Here is a 17681-nt window from a genome sequence, read left to right as displayed (position 1 = left end):
GACAATGTCGTTCCTTTCTCGGCTATAACGGAAACTGACGATTTGGATATCGAGCTATGCTCGGAACCAGTCAAATCTCTGCGCGGATGTTGTGAATCTGGAAGAGGCATTTTCGAATTTCGAACGAGCCACGCATGCGCCTATGATGATTCAGATCGCAGGCCTCACCAACTACGGACTCATTGGTGGTAGAATTCGTTGACGCAAGAAGCTCGTGTACCAACCACTGTGTTAACCGGACAGACAGACACCAAAAGACGATAAACATCACTATATATATTTGTTATATGTTATTTCCCCTATGTTCTCATACCAACATACATACCAATGGCCATGTTCTACACCCACTTCCAATCACCAGGTGATCTTAAATAATTACAGAAAAACAAGAAAACATATGTGACGTTATATTTGCTCTCAGGTCAGATACAATTGAAAAAAATATACAAACTGATTCAATTTAACATATGACATGTAATAACTTTGAATGTCAATAAGTGAAAAAATGCGAAATCTCATATATAAATAAATGATTCAATAGTACCACTTTGCTTCGTTAATCGTAGTGATTTCTCGCCAAGGCCAAGCTTTATGGTAACTATAGGTTAAACGATCTGCACATGCTTATCTGGGAAGAAACTTAACCCACATGTGCATGTATAAAGCCCAGTTTTCTCAGAACGAGTCCATTTAATCAGCGTTACAACATTCAATTCCTTGTACATAATTGTACACTGGGCTTTCGCTAATTTAAATGCAGCTAAGGCAAAAATTCATTTCGACATACTTTTTTTAATGTAGCTGTTCGAGTAATTATGGACTTGTAAAAGGGTTCTGCAAGTAACGTTATAGTGTCTAATAGTGTCTGGTTGATGAAAGTTATTTACTTTAGGCAATCGGATTAAAGTTTCCAGACTGACACTGTCAATTAAAACCACACATGACCCAATTCATAGCATTTAAAATAGGCAATAGTTGGTGAAAGTTGCTTAAGTTACATCGTCGATACTCACGTTCGGTGATACCTGCTATTCATCTTGAAATTGGTTTATGTTGAATAACTGTGAAAATTCATGTGCGTAAAACGACGTCTCAGATTAGCCTGTGCAGTCGGTATGTGATTAGCCTGTGCGGGATTACCTAGAACGACATTTTACGCACATGCATTAAGCCCCGTTTTCCCACAGCGCGGCGCAATTTTAATTGCCGTTTTCAAAAAAGTTTGGGACGTGCGAAATACGCAACATACCGATTAAATGCAAAGAATATATGCTACAACGGCATTATGAGGTAAGTACTACAAAGAATATATGCTACAACGGCATTATGAAGTAAGTACTACAAAGGATATATGCTACAACGGCATTATGAAGTAAGTACTACAAGGGATATATGCTACAACGGCATTATGAGGTAAGTACTACAAAGGATATATGCTAAAACGGCAATATGAGGTAAGTACTACAATGGATATATGCTACAACGGCATTATGAGGTAAGTACTACAAAGGATATATGCTACAACGGCATTATGAGGTAAGTTCTACAAAGGATATATGCTACAACGGCATTATGAGGTAAGTACTACAAAGGGTATATGCTACAACGGCATTATGAGGTAAGTACTAAAAAGGATATATGCTACAACCGCATTATGAGGTAAGTACTACACAGGATATTTGCTACAACGGCATTATGAGGTAAGTACTAAAAAGGATATATGCTACAACGGCATTATGAGGTAAGTACTGCAAAGGATATATGCTACCACGGCATTATGAGGTAAGTACTACAAAGGATATGTGCTACAACCGCGTTATGAGGTAAGTACTCAAAGGATATATGCTACAACGGCATTATGAGGTAAGTACTACAAAAGATATATGCTACAAATACACAACTATACGAAATCGTTATTTATTTTCCGATTTCCTATGCGAATTATTCGCAGTTTGTTCCATTAACAAGTTCTTTTTGAAAGTTTATGTTTAGTGCGTTTACGAGCTGATGCTTTATGTAAACCGAATCTTAACAAAAAAAACAACAACATAAACAACTGAGAAAACTGGTCTTAATGCACGTGCTTCCAGTATTAGTACGTGCAGCCTTCCGTTTAAATGGTATTTTTCGTTTAAATGAAGTCTCATTTCAGCAACAATCAAATTAAGGGGCAAAGTTAGCCTCAGAACGAAGCTCAAATATATCCCCAATCGACTCTGTCTTATACAAAACATAACGGCTAATATGAGGTGCAATTTAATATTAAGCCCACAACATAACGTCACTTAGAATGAATACTTTCTTTAATAACGTACACGTGAGATATTGTTTTAATTCTTATTGAATTCCTGAAATAACATAATCATTTAGGTTTAGAATAAGTCTAAAACAACGTCGCATTGGCATGTTGTGATACATGTAGCGATACATATCTTATGCAAACGCACTGAAAAAGGTAGACATAAAACCTTATAGCTACAGACACCAACTCAGACAAATTTCAATTCACAAGGTAACTAGTTTACAACAACAATCATCAATAAGCTTTGATCCTATAACTTCATTACAGTGGCAATATAAAGTTTAGGCCAGCGTGACCGCAGGTAAGTATTTCTGTAGTACTTTGCTAAAAAAGCTATTACATTATGAATTAGTACTGAAAATAAGCCATATCAGACATAGAATAACGTTAAATACGTATCAAATATGTTTTGGACACGACATTTATAGGAAAAAAAGCAAGATGGTTTAATATGGACTTGGAAGCTGCCATCGTTGGGAAAATCAAGAGTGGAGTACAATTATATAATCTAGTAAACAAATGGTTAAAAAGTTATATTTGAAATTTCCGTTGTTAAACAAGTCTGTCATACAGTCTGAAGCCATTATCTGATCGAGCTGTTATTGTGGTAACAATCAGAAAATTGTATTGGTTTGACTGTTCATTTATTTGTCAAGATTTGGCAATACAACACTTAAGCCCCCCGCCAGAGGTGTGAATACATACTGAATGAACACAATGGGCTCACTCCGTGTGCATATCCACCCCTCTGGCGGGGGCTAAAGTGGTATTTTGCCCAAGATGTTATTATGTTTAGACTAAACTTCGATAATTGACGATTTCAACAGTGTAAGAATCAGTTTCCAATATTATATCTCAGTTCAGCATGTATAAAACAAATAAAAACTTCAAATTATCTCTTGTTTAACAAAGTTGACTCAGTGAAACAAATTTTATGACCTTAACATAATAGATATATACCAGTGTTATATAATGTATGGTCATCAGAGATCAGGCAAGATGTGCATCAGCAGATACAGATGAACACCCAAGTTGCAACAGTAACAAGAAAGAGCCTCAGACTAAGTATGTATATATGTATGTATATAACTATTCGTGGACCTTGTTCCATTTATATAAGCTAAACAATCAACTTTAAACTATATAATGACAATGTCATATTCTTTAAATTGAAATTATTTGCTAACAATGAAACGGACATACTGAACCAATAGAATCAGATGAGTGTTTAACAATAACCATAATAAATTAGCTGATGGCTATCAATAATCAAAATCATTCAGAACAATGCTTATCAATTTTGTATGTAGTTAATAGAGTCAACCAAGAAAAACAAAAATATGTACACATATACAGGTCACTGAGCGAGATGCAGATGTACTATGCCAAACAGAACAGCTTGGCAGACAAATACGAAAAGTTCTACGTAAGAATTCAGAGTACAGACTGATATTCTCATTTTAAAAAATCCAAAAATGAGTACGTACAAATGAGGATTTTAACTTAACATTGTTTCAAAATTATAGGCATTGCAATAATATATTTTGTTCACTTTTTGAATGGTTGTTCCAATGCTGTTAAACCCACATAAACAAACAAGAAACCAAACTATCAGTGTATGACTCCGAGATATACAAGCACAAATATAATGAAAAAAATAAATATTTAATCTGTTAATTTCCTAAGTAAAGTAATTTGCGACAATGGTATCTCTAACTCTTCTCCCATCCGATACAGACTGAAACATATTTCCCTTGGCACCCTCTTCTAAAGGTTCCGGATCCACTGCTGGTTCCCCCACATCAACCACAGATTATGAAGAACAGCACAGGCAATGATGATGCGGCTGACCTTGGCAGGCTGCATTCTAATCTGTTATAAACAGAAATTGGAGGAATAACATTGAAAAAAATGTTACATCAAAAGTCATTGTTAAAAATGTTGTCAAATTTGTCCCCAATGCTTGATGCAGAGTAAATAGTAACAACTCTTTTTTCCCCCGAGTGTAAAAATTTACTAATATCTTCTGTATTTCTTATGAGCTCTAACAGATACACAAAAACATATCTAAAAATGTTTTAATTGTTTTAGCTGGCATTCAGTAATGTATCAGTACTTTATAGTAATACTAGAAAGTTGTGTATAATGCTGTTACATCGACTTGTTCAATTTGTCAAAATCAGTTACATTTATTCATATTTAGAATATTCAGCATATTTTTCCGTCTATGAGTAAGTTGAATTTAAGAACTGAAGTGTGTCTATGGCATGCACAAATAATGTTAAGTTATTTATAACTTTTTTCCAACTCTTAGACTTGATTTACCTAGAAATATATGATGATGTCAATTTCGATTAACAATCTTTGTTGATTAAATACATTTTATTTTATAATTTTCAATAAATTTTATCATTAATACTTCAAACAATTTCCTTACATACCTCACCATGAAGGCCCTTTCAATACTGTTTGGTGCCTATATGAGCAGTATTGTACTTATCCTGAGCTTCTGACTCTGTGAAAACAGTTATAAATATGTTGATAGTTTTAATACTGAACTATTTTATTGGAAAAGTGTTAGTACTTAGAGAATCAAGGAAAATCTATTTCATAATTGTATGCGTTGGTTATATGCTTAGCATACATGAAAGTTGTTTTGTGTGTTTCGTTTTGTTTTGCAGTTTATGAAGAAAAAAATCATGTCATTATAATATTTCCATTAAAAGAAACATGACAATTTTTAACCAAAATGTGTGTTTTGCTGGACACATAAGATATGTATCGCCACATGTACCAGAACATGCCAATGCGACGTTGTTTTAAAATTATTCGGCGGAGAAAACGGTATTCCCTGACATGTGCGTGCTCAACAACAGTTGTTCTAGAAGTTGTCCGTGTACAACAGCCATGTGCGTGCTGAACAGCAATCGTCAAAACCAATCGAAACTCAACTTTACCTTGAAAGTAACGCCATTAGCAATCGATGTATCCATTTTTTGCCAGTTTCAATGCGTCCGCATCAACAACTGGTGCCAATATAGTGCTAATTAGTGTGAAAACAGAAATATTATTGTTAGTCCGTGTACAACAGCAATTGGCGGTTTAGGAAATCGCAAAATATTCCATGAGTAATCTCCACACTCAGACCAACCAGAGGGAAACGGTTGATACTCGATAAAACCGCGTCTGACTGGCCCTATGATAGGCGTCATCCGATTAAAAACAAGTAGGTAATAAGGCAGATGTACCTGTTTAAACACTCAATTTTCCATCTTATCGAGACATCGGCGGCCATGTTTTCTCAATTCTGCCCACGTGATTCCCCGCATTGTCAATGCGGTGGTATGATAAAAAATCAATATTGGTTCAGGTCTTTTGTCATTTAATACCTTCATTAATGACTGAATCAGGTCGATGCTGGATACGTAAATCGTTGTTTTATGCATCGTGAACAAATCGTGAACATATGTTCATTACTTTCATAAGACACTAATTAGTCTGCGAAACGTTGGTTTGGCTCGATTGGTCATGGAAGGCTCGGGTACTACTTACATGTAACCCGGGTACGGTAAATATACTAAAACGTACCCGGGAATTTTAACGCTAAATCGGTCGTTGCCGGCTATTTTTTTTCATTTTGCTCACATTGATGTCAATTGTCTGTTAAATGGCCTCTACATTATCGGAACTCGTACTCAAAAAGCATGTTGATGCAGTTTGCTTTTTAAAAGAAAAGTTTGATTAAGATAAACAATATCATTTTACGGTAATCGGTAGCACGTGTTACGACATCGGATTTGGGCGGGAATACAACTCGGGTACAGTCTAATATCGACCGGGTACATTTAAGCATATTTACCTTACCCGGGGTAAATGTTAATATACTTAATAGTACCCGGGGTACACGTAGTTAGTACCCGAGTCGACAATTACCAATCGATCGTTAGTTTGTGTTTTGTTCGAAGAATTTCTTAAAAAAGAACGTAGCTTATAAGTGAAATTATTTTCCAATTATTATTAAAAAAATCTACATTTAATTTTTATGAAAGTTTCATTGATTTTTATTTCATGAAACAATTACTTTATTGTCGTTACCGTGTTGATCATCAATGTAAGACACAGTTGTTGTTTTTTTAATGACACAATACATAAATCGGAACGTTACTCAGTTTGAATACTATAAATTGAACCATTTAGACAATGCTTTATCATTTGAAAACATCTGTGCATCTAAAACTGTTGCTAAACCCTGCAAGAAGTCTTCAGTTTTATCTCAAATGGGGAACATCGGTTTTTCGTTAAGAATGCGATCCAAACAAATCAGACAATGACATTTCCAAAGTGAACACATCTTGTACAAATACAGTTACTGTTATGTGAATTACAAGGCACTTCAACCATAAACTTTCAAATATTATCACATCAGGATGAAATAAATTGATGATATGAGCAATTTATTTACATACCCCGCAAACAGATATCACTTTGTGTCTAAAACTACAAGCTAAAGTCAAACGAAACAGTTTTCAAGTGTGTACCTATTCACAAAAGTTTATTTTGTATTTTAACAAAAAATATTGTATGAATACATTTGTTTACCGAGTCCACCTATTTTTGTTATACATCTTCTAAAAATGATATTAATTGCGAAATGCACAATATCTACTAAGTTTAGCAGCATTGACGGTATATATACTCTATCGTACTGGACTATTTATTGAAATTAGCAAAGTTCATTTTAATAAAGTATTATTACAAAATGTTTTATTGCATGCATACCTGTGGAAGATAGCACGAATACTATTATATACGATTTTCAAAGTCTTAAAACTACTGCATGCGAATGTTATGTTTACGAAAAGATACACACTATATAAAAAAACATAATGCATTAATTTTTGAAAAAAGTGCACACTATTCATAAAATGGCTAAGTCAACATTGCAAAGGATACTTATTTATATTTCTGTTAACATTTTTAAAAAGACATTCGGTCATTCGAAACCGGGAAGTTGTCGAGTTAAAGCTAAGATGTATGAATACATAATTATCCGTTGAGGATTTTAAAACTCACCAGTGGATTTCAAAAAGGCAGTTTTGAAAAATAAAAATTTAATCGGCCACTTGCATTGCATCGAGTATTGTGATCACATTGCGCATGCGCGTGTCCGTAACTTTGACAGCAAATATTCTGAGAGGTCTTTACAATATGTGCAGACAGAATTAAAAATATTTTTATCATTATTTAAGATAATTTCGTTAAAAACCAACACATTTAAAGCTTCATAATATTAACACTATTATTTAAATAAAAGACTGAATCAATTGTTTTCCTAATCTATATTGAGTATGAATAGATATTATTTCCATATACGATTGAAACTCTCCATGTTGATTTAAAACACGTCGAAAACCAAACGTCGCAGTGCTGTAGTGGATATGGTGTCCGCCTTGCGATCGGGAGGTCACGGATTCGATCCACACAGTGGGAGCGTTCATTAGATTTCCCCCATATACACCAAGTACTGGTTCTAGTCATAGGAAACGGACTCGAAAGCGTTTCAAATAATAAGCCTTAGGCTTTCTATGCAATCGAGATAAAATGAATAGTTTTATATTAAATTAAAAGTTTGCCAAAATACACAGGTTCCAATATCAATGTCATACCTCTGTCATTGGTGTTTAAGCTATACACAAATACTAATAATGAGAATGCATGCATAATTATCCTGCTAAGTGTTTCTCCAGGAATGATTTGAACTTTACTGCTGTAAACTCAGTGGACACCCTAAATGCCGAACATGTTTTATGTTATATTGGTCTTTCTTTTGATATACAAATTATGTTAAGTTTTCTTGTGTAGATGTTAATAGCGTATTCAAAAAGGTTAGTTGTCATACAAAAATAAAAAGGTTATTCCCACGGTAACTTGATGATACAAGCATAACAAATATAATCTCTCAGTAATTTGTTTAGGAACTGTCCATGTCATGTAACGATTAGATAATATATAAAAAGGAAAAACATTTTGTGTGTGAATATGATACAACGATGTGGAGTTTTTTTATGAATTGTTTGAGAGGTGTGACACATCGTTATTTACGTTTCACGGAGCTCAGGTGTTCAGTAGCCTTAACCATACTATAATAGACATATCAAAAGGTCTTGTGAAAAGTAACTGATCATACAGAATTTAGTAATGTTCATACTAAAAAACATAATACATGACAGTAGTGAGAAAATACCGGTAATCGCATTGTTTACAAAGTATTTATGCGACAGGGTGGCAATCAGCTATTATGCTGTTAACATTTATGGAAAATGAACAAAATATACATTGGTTATTTGGTCATAACACACAGTATGCCACCAGCGTTTGCGCTGCACAATGCTCCGGTGGCCATCCCTCGTAAAGCAAACATTTGCTGTTAACCCTTCACCACTTAGATACGTATTTTGACGTGTTTGTAGTCCCTTAGAAAGTTCTTTTTAATTTCAGATCTGTCTCACTAGATTAAAGTTTTTAAGGTTTCATTTCCATCCCATAGATACTGATAAGCAGCAAACAGTATAAAACCTTAACAGACTGCCAGTTTCTCGCAGGCTGTTCTGGTTATATGCTATTTGCACATTTTCACATTGCCTTTGAGTGGGAAAGGGTTAAGAGTCTAACGGTGGTTTCTGATATTTAAATGATGTAGCAGATAAAACAGCTCTACCCCCAAGTCTTAATATTCATTTATGATGCTGATTTAATTGCTGTTTGTAATTTGATGTCCAATTGATTCTAAACAAGCAGATTCAATTATAGCGGGTATACCATGTATTATAAGCGTTCTTCAGTGCTCTACATTATTAACCCATTAAAGCCGAGTGGACTCTCCCATTCTTCTAAATTGGATCAATTTATTTGCAAAATTAGGGATGTCAAGTATATTTATTTCTATATTTAGAATATTTCTTACAGAAATTCCTTAAAGCAATCAGCGCAGACCCTGATGAGACGCCGCATCATGCTGGGTCTACGCTGTTTGCGAATGCCTTTTTTCTAGATGTTAGGCATAAATGGTTTAATAAAACGGTACAGAAATTTGATATCAAAAATTTCTTTGTTTAAAAGATATTTCAAGTCTTAATACTTTAAATATAAAGTGCAGAACAACTAAAGCATGTGCCATTGTATGTAAGCTATAACTATAATACAAATTAAAGTCGTTATGTGGCGAACTGCATTAACAAAATTTTTGGATTGTTATTTAGAACATTGTAGATTATAACATGTGTGTTGTATATTACGTTAAACCACATGTAACGCATTACAGGTTGCGAATCGCATTGAGTTCAATAGTTGAGTATAACAAAGTGATGCTATTCAGCAGATACGAATGTCAGTAGGGCATTCTCAAATGTTGATGTTGACATCAAATATGCTGGAAACTATGCAAGTTTCTGAAAATCTCCATTTTCGTCTTATCGTTATGTGTCGCATGTCATTACTGTCCCCCTGTTTGTGACATGATATCGATGGATACCTACACCTCAGATGTCACTTCACACGTCGTTGTCGATCATGATTTCAAATTACCTTTGCCATTCAAACGTGCAGTTGGCAGGTTAGATGTAACCGGATTCTCTTCACTACAGTACCCAATCCAATCGTGATACATCGGCTATCTCGGATTCCTCCGTAAAATAAATGAAATAAATCGTCTGCTGTTTCAGAGTGTACAGTACCAAGCTGGCAGGGTTACATGACACTTTTAGCTGCATATTGCTGGACCACTCTTTAAGGTTGCATGTAAGAATGTGTCACAAACTGTCGTCTAAGCTTGAATCCATAATTATGATGGACATGATTTACATCAATACCGCGATGTTTCGTTCAGATATGCAAACATTACGTAAATTCATATTGTATATGAGTCGCGTTCTGGGAAAACCGGGCTAAATGCTTGTGCGTAAAGTGTCGTGTCATATTAGCCTGTGCAATCCGCACAGACTAATCTGGAGCAAAACTTGCCGCTTTAACTGGATTTTCGCAAAGAAGAAACTTCCTTGAAACGAAAAATACCATGAAAGCAGAAAGTGTCGTTCCAGTTTAGACCGTTTGTATTGCACAGGACGACACTAAACGCTCATATGAGTCGCGTTCTGAGAAAACTGTGCATAATGCATGTGCGTAAAGTGTCGTCCAAGATAAGCCGGAATAGTCCGCACAGGCTAATCAGGGACGACTCTTTCCGCCTAAATTGGATGTTTGCTTTGAAGAGACTTCATTTAAACGAAAAATGTCATCAAAGCGGAAAGTTTCGTTCCTGATTAGCCTGTGCGGACTGCACAGGCTAATCTGGGACGACACTTCACGCATAAGCATTATGCCTAGTTTTCTCAGGACGCGACTTATATATTTAGCCCTTTTTTCCGAAAGCGAGACTCATATCTTTTATTTGTAGGCCTTCCAAGCTATAAAAATCCTAAAAGATACAACTTTTTTCCATTAAGATCAATTATGTCAAGAATGTGTTTGTATCAAAATAAAATCGCGATGTAATTGTTAATTAAATTAATAATATTATATTTATATCACAAACACGTATTCCAGTTTTATTTACATTTGACTTATTTTATTTATTATCAATTTCATTTTAAACGGAATGTTAATCGTTTCACCAACGAATAAATAATAAAATATATCATTTATTCCCGCCATATAAGCTTACAAACGGCTGTAATTGCTGTCGCGTTTTACAGCATATTTTGTTCATTTTTGTAACACGTGGTGGTATCGTATAGTTATTTTTGTAATAAATCCCATCACTGTGATATAAAGTGCTTTTTGATCCCCCCCCCCCCTGTGGGACCGTTCTTTACATCTCCCCCTTGAGCTAAAATACATAATTTGAAACTGATTGAGCACAAAACAAAAAATGCAACAACAATAACAAAAACATAAAAACACAAAATACTCCGGAGTCCCATTATTGGACCGGTAAATCGGCGAGCCCTGGCAGAAACGACTTCCATGTTGAGTAAGATTACATTAGAACAGACAGATTCTGTCTCTGCATCAGCAACCCTCGTTGGACTCTTGTTCGCATAACAAGATTCTTCGTGTAACGCATTTGAGTGAACAGTTTACAATGCCATTGCATTACGCACCACATGGAAGTGTAAATATTTTGGTTTATTTAATATATTCAATAGACCTACAGGCCATGTGAACACATGATCAAAACAAGGTAACATATATAAAGACATGGCATGTGATCAGTATTGAATTTCATTAGTTGTTAAATAAAGTATCAATACATGAAAAGGTCTAGGTCATGTTTTGTTTTGGATTACAGCATTTAGAATCTAGTTAACAATAAATGCTATAACGATAGCATCAAAAACAACAAAGCATAGCATAATGTCTGTGGTCATGTGTAAGAAATTTACTCATGTTGCTACAACCATTGTAAAGTTGCACAATTGGTGTGGCCGCGCCCAAGTTACAGGCGAAAAATGTCTTCTCGGATGTTTTGTAATCAACCGTAAAAAGTTAGGCTACAAGTTGACTACCGGTATTGAAATGGCAAGGGTACGAGATGGTCTTTAACTACTAAATACATAATTTCATTATCAATGTTATGTACTTTCTGTGATGAACGCGCTAAGATTGTATTTCAAATTCATGCGGTATCTGTCACAATCTTGATACTGTTGTCAAATGGACAAGATAACCACTGGGTTTACTAATTGCTTCATCTGTTGTATCTATTCCACGGTCTACATCAGAGAGAGGTCAAACAGTTGTATCTATTGCACGGTCTACATCAGAGAGAGGTCGAACAGTTGTATCTATTCCACGGTCTACATCAGAGAGGAGCAGTTGTATCTATTCCACGGTCTACATCAGAGAGGGGCAGCTGTATCTATTCCACGGTCTACATCAGAGAGGGGCAGTTGTATCTATTCCACGGTCTACATCAGAGAGGGATTCGATATCGCACTAATGTCAAATCAATTAAATCGTAGATAAAAAATGAAAGCCACGAGTTTTAGGGAAGCCAAACCATGTACGTTTGAGGACGACCGCAAGTAATGAAGCGGAGGAGGTAAAACCATCTTCAATTTAATAATGGCTCCACTTTGAACTTCGATGACTCCGATGCCCTTTTTATTGCTGTTTCGATACTGAAGCGGGAGTTCGATTGTAATAAATCACACAAACAATTTTTTCAAGAAGAGACACTTGATTAGTTATTCATAATATTCAATCAAAGGGACATGTATTTTCTTAACATCGATGGTTGTAAGACTACCTCCACATCCGAGAGATACTAAATTCAGTGCGTATTTACACAAAGAGATTGTGTTGAAATCATTGTTGCGGCGCAAGTGTACACGACACACAGATAGCATGAGCTTAACTTTGGGAAAACTGGACTAAATGCATGTGCGTAAAATGTCGTCCCTGATCAGTATGTTCCATTTGCGTAGACTAATCAAATACGAACATTTTCGCCTAATGGAGTTTCGCTAAGAAGAGGAAAAACACGCACATTAATTCATTCCGCTTCCCCAGAGCTGTGATCACATTAATAATAATATGTGTCGCGTTCTGAGAAAACTGGGCATATTGCATGTGCGTAAAGTGTCGTCCTGGATTAGCCTGTGCAGTCCGCACAGGCTAATCAGGGACGACACGTTACGCGTTTATGGTATTTTTAGTTTCAATGAAGTCTCTCCTTTCCGAAAATCAAGTTTAGGCGGAAAGTGTCGTCCCTGATTAGCCTGTGCGGACTGCACAGTCTAATCTGGGATGACACTTAACGCACATGCCTTAAACCCAATTGTTTCAGAACAAGGCTCACATATCTTTGAAATCGATGTATCACGTTGACGTTCTAGATTAAGCATTCACTGGTTTTGATTTCAACAATAAAAATAATAAAACATGTCACTTTTCATTGAAATGTTGGCGATGAAATTACCTTGATTTCTTAAAACTTTCAAAAACTATTGATTGTCATGATTCGCTTGTTCAGAAAATAGAAGCGTAACTGCGCCTTGATGATCTTTGATGCATGCGGCAGTTTAATATGTTTCACTATTTACTTGACAATAAGAACTAATGTTATTGCACGCTTAAAAAGTGGGAAAGATTTACTATCTGTTATAATGATGTATTTACTAGTTTCGAAAGAGTTGATGACGATCTAATCATAGTTTACGTATCGAGACACGTGTTCGGCTGTAGATCGTTGAAGCTTTTCATGTGGTTATTGACCTATTACTGAATTCCGCAATAATAAAAACTCAAAAATACTAAGACACACAACATGTTTCTTTAAAACAACCGATTTCCATCTATTTTGCATAATACTTGATAACAGACTAAGTGTCGAAGTCTTAGTTTTAATTGTCAACATTAACCAAGAGATGTCGCATAGGTTTCACATTATAAGAATGACGAGCAAGCGTGTACACACACAACAAAAACAAACCAACTTTTATTTCAACGACAAATCAGGTGAATATCATATACATCTACATGTCATTGATACTTTAGCTATCCGTTTCCGACAGACTAAAGTACATACGTTAATGCGATGAAGAGAGGACGAGCGGAGTAAACGGGCTTGATAAAGATTACTCTTAATTTATCAATTGCGTGGTATTTACAAAAGTAGATTAAAGCGTATGTCTGATATAATTTCCCGCCATTAACATATTTTGCTTGGCATTTAAGCGTGATGTTGTTTACTCACTACTTGACTTCGTGTTAAAATTGCGAGCGTGACGATTGATTGTATCGCTTCCGAATTGTTGCATTAACATTCCATATCCAGATATGACATGCTGCATTCATAAATACAATTGAGCCGCGCTCTGTGAAAACGAGGCTAAATAAGTGTGCGTTAAGTGTCGTTCCCGTCTAGCCGTGCAGTCCGCACAGACGTTATACGACGCTTACAACGTAAACTAGATTTTCGCTAAAATGAGACTTCCTTTAATCTCAAATATAATCAGAGCGGAAAGTGTCGTCCCTGATTAGCCAGCGCGGACTGCACTGGTTAATCTGTGACGGCGCTTTACGCACATGCATTAAAGCCCGTTTTATCAGAGACTGGCTTAATTGAACTAATGGCATAATAAACATAACCAGTGGGTGACCCGTTTTTTTTTGCATTCCCGGACATTCGGCACCCCGCAAATGGGTCGGACAGGACATTGGCACCCGATTATATTTGCACATTTGTATGGTCGGCAAATTTATGAGGTGCCGATCGTTGGGTAATGCAAAAAACCGCATTGAGCCGATTGTCCGGCTGCCGTTGTTCCGGATACCTTTATAGGCTTAATACTTAAGTGTTCTGTGTGTCACACATTTCCACTTTAAATTATGTAAACACGATTAGTGACACATTTGCTTCTTAGCTAAATATTTTCACTTCTGTAACAAGTTTTGAACTTTAGAATCACATTTGCAACTTTTAATAAACTACCTATGCGCGTGAAAACTGAATCTTAACTCGAGCGCTTGTAATCACGCATATCTATAATTCACGAAAGGTCGCTGGATTGATATCACATAGCTTTATGCTTCACATTTTATTTTAATAGCAGTCAAGTTTAATTCTTTAGTTTTAATTTGTCAGTGTAATTTGACTTTTTTTTCTTAAAAAGTTAATGCTTATGTCAGAGATAATATCAGAGAATGTTCGCTCAGTTGCTGCCATGAAAAGTTCAAATTGCCAACATGCTATAGAAGAAAAACAATTGAATAAAATAGACATAGGGTATGATTAATAATTTGCAAATACGATCGCATCAGTCGAGCGATCGCGTAGCCGAAGCCAGAGGCGTTGTGTTGCTGACTTCCTCTTGAGTTCTGATGCATTCAGGTGGCCGCAAGAATTATGATAATTATTTTCATAACGAGACCCTCGGTTCTTTCATGATTTTGTTTATGTATATGACACCTAAATGCTTATTAGATACACAAGATTCGTCGCTTGATATGTATGACACGTCGCTATCCAGGGGCAATACTATTTACTTGTTTGGGTTTGTATCCCTTTTCTAGCTATGAAAATGCCTAAATTCGGATGTTTTTAAAGATAAAACGATGTTATTTGATGCGTTAGTATGATATGGATGCTCAATAGTGAATACTAAGATAAAGTTTGTATAAAGACACCTCCTGCATCGCAGTAGATATAGTTTCACTAAACAAAAGTGCACAAAAAACATTGATGCTACCTGGTTGCAAACGATAGCATCGTAGACAACTTCGAAATCCGACAATGAAGTTATACATTTTGTGTTTTGCTTACAATAACGTACTAAATGGCCAAATTATGTGCATCCTTCACGATTGGAGCCGAGTCATGCGAAACTGTGCATTGTTTGATATGCGCCAAGCGTAGCCCAAGACCAGTCTGAGCATTCGCGCCGTGTAATCAAGTGCCTTAAAGGGACATGTTCACATATTTTGGCATGTATTGAAGTCTGTCATTAAATGCTTTATATTGATAAATGCAGAAATTGGATCTAAACAAGCTCTTGTAAAAAAAACAAGAATAAAATTAAAATTATAATATATATATATATATATATATATATATATATATATATATATATATATATATATATATATATATATATATATATATATATATATATATATATATATATATATATATATATATATATTATATATATAAGGCGACTCAATACTCTTCAGCCCCATGGAATAAATAAAAACGACATATAAAAAATAAAACAACTTCATGCTAACTTCTAACTTCCATTTTAATCATTTAAACGTTAAATCGATATAATAAACATTTTAAGCGCCATTTTATAACACACAATTTTAATAAGTGTATGTACATAATCATAAAACGAAAAATAAATAGGACACAACTGAATGCAAAACTTTCACTGCAAATTATAATATTTTTCATTATTACATCGATATAATTTATATTACGGGCGTCAGTCTATAACACAATTTTAATATGCATAAATAAATAAATACAACAATAAAACGACACATAACTAAAAAAAACAAGACTGAAAGCCAATAAGTTAACCTCTATTGTGCATTCGCACTGGGGAATCGTTAACTCATATCTGTATACACCCCTGAAGAAGACGTGTAGTCGAAAGCGCTAGGGTATAAGATACACATACTTTACACTGTTTGAAAAATTTCTTTCTATATATATATATTGGCAGTCAACATAAAACAAAATGAGCTCACGGTCACGTTTTTACCCAGGTTCAATAGGGGAAAGCTATATATAATTGATACGACCAACCTTGCGGATTTTATTTGTAAAGACAACATATTGTCACTTAGCAATACTATTCCACGTGTATGGCTATGTACTTTATTGAGAATGCAACATTACATTTAGATTGGGAAATACATATCACCAAAATAAACATGTTTAATTATTTACATATAACATAAAACAAAAACAACAGCATTAGTGATATGCGCTTTGTCTTAACAAAACAACCACAATAAAATTACGCACGAATATAGACAATATTAAACTCGGTAAGCCAAACAATATAAAGACGTTAAAATAAATGCAAAAGATGCCCGGTTAAAGTTTAGATGCTAGTTTATCTTTAAATATTAAAATCCTTTTAACAAATATCTTTGAAGATATTTACACAATCAGACATAGGCATTAACAATCATGCAATCATTTAGAAAGACCCTGATCCATATGAGGTACACAAGCAATTGAAACGTGCCTACGGATACTTTCCATAGACATTATTACCCTATATTTACTTATTTAAAATGATTATTTGGAGTAGACGAACATATCAACACATTATAATTAAAATTGCATTTCATACGGTATTACGAATATAGCACAATCCTTATATATTTATACCAAATACTTAAATTTGTATTTGGTAACATGTGTTGTTTAGATACAAATACAAATTAATGCAAAATGTGTTTTTTTCTATGTATCAATTTGATCAACATGTCACACAATTTACAAACATCAAGCTATTTTCAGCTATTCAAAAACAGAACAAACATGTTTCATGCATTCAATAAAAGTTAAATATAAACATTCCCAAATATGAGGAAATCTGGTCATAAAACATTTGCTGAACCTGTAGTGGAAGATTTACAGAAACTGGCCCCACTGAAAGCAAATGTGGGATTGTGGGATGGTCAATGTGAAAGGTCAAACACGCTGTTACAAAACTAATACAAGAGCACCGCCTTGCAGGTGCAGACCACTCATCTATTTTCTTTTTAAAGGTGAAGGGACTCTCATTTTCAATCACAAAGGAGGGAGGAGTGGAGTGAAGAGGGGTGTATAGTGTGGGGTTGTGGACATTTATTACAT

The sequence above is a fragment of the Dreissena polymorpha genome, chromosome 13, assembly GCF_020536995.1.
Source record: "Dreissena polymorpha isolate Duluth1 chromosome 13, UMN_Dpol_1.0, whole genome shotgun sequence".
NCBI lineage: Eukaryota > Metazoa > Mollusca > Bivalvia > Myida > Dreissenidae > Dreissena > Dreissena polymorpha.
Note: the sequence above shows the minus strand (reverse complement) of the source record.